A 1,209-nucleotide genomic window follows, 5' to 3' on the forward strand; every position below is an offset into this window, starting at 1 on the left:
CGTTTGTTTGGAAAACTCACCAAGTCTCGATTCTGCCACCTCCTACCTCTGTGCAGATACCCCGCCAACCCCCAAGGACAGAAATGACAAGTGTCAAGTTGGCGGGGCGTCGGGCCACCTGCTGCCGGCCATGAGCATCCAAATCCCCGCAAAAGGGGCATTTTCATTTCTTCATCGGGACTTCCGACAATTGCCGAGGTTCAACTCATTAACGTTGTTCGCAGACACTTGCCAGAAAATGCAAGTGGCCACTTTGCCGGGCCGACTCGCTTGCCCAAGCGGGAAACCATCAACCGAAGGCCCGGTAAGGCGGCCGAATCTGACCTCATAGACTTCCACACAACGGGACTTTTGACTTTCCCGGCCGCGGGTGGCCTCCACCCGGCCTCAGCCATCAGCCCTGCCTGCCTCCAGCCGCCTTCTGGTTAATGAGTTATCCAGCCTGGCACTTCGGTTGCGCCAGCGAGACCAAGTCTCGGCTTTGGTTAATGATTTGAGCCGAACCGACCTGCCCCCCGCCCCCGCGGGCTGAACTCGGGCAGGTCTGCCGATTTCCCGACTCCTTTCGGGGCCTAATCGCGTCGCGCGAGCCGCCTGGCGCGATCGGGGACCATGCCCCGGCCTCTGCCAGGCCTCGGGCAGCCGCTTTTGAAGCCCGACCAAAAACCCGAAAAATGGGCAAAAAGGGAATAAATTCCCGCCCAAAAAGGGTGAATAGTCGGTTGGGCGGCAGCCCTGGTCGGTCTCTGCAGACCTGGAGGCTCGAGACGTTTGTTTAGAAAACTCACCAAGTCTCGATTCTGCCACCTCCTACCTCTGTGCAGATACCCCGCCAACCCCCAAGGACAGAAATGACAAGTGTCAAGTTGGCGGGGCGTCGGGCCACCTGCTGCCGGCCATGAGCATCCAAATCCCCGCAAAAGGGGCATTTTCATTTCTTCATCGGGACTTCCGACAATTGCCGAGGTTCAACTCATTAACGTTGTTCGCAGACACTTGCCAGAAAATGCAAGTGGCCACTTTGCCGGGCCGACTCGCTTGCCCAAGCGGGAAACCATCAACCGCAGGCCCGGTAAGGCGGCCGAATCTGACCTCATAGACTTCCACACAACGGGACTTTTGACTTTCCCGGCCGCGGGTGGCCTCCACCCGGCCTCAGCCATCAGCCCTGCCTGCCTCCAGCCGCCTTCTGGTTAATGAGTTATCCAG

The sequence above is a fragment of the Pristiophorus japonicus genome, unplaced genomic scaffold (assembly GCF_044704955.1).
Source record: "Pristiophorus japonicus isolate sPriJap1 unplaced genomic scaffold, sPriJap1.hap1 HAP1_SCAFFOLD_2015, whole genome shotgun sequence".
NCBI classification, from domain to species: domain Eukaryota; kingdom Metazoa; phylum Chordata; class Chondrichthyes; family Pristiophoridae; genus Pristiophorus; species Pristiophorus japonicus.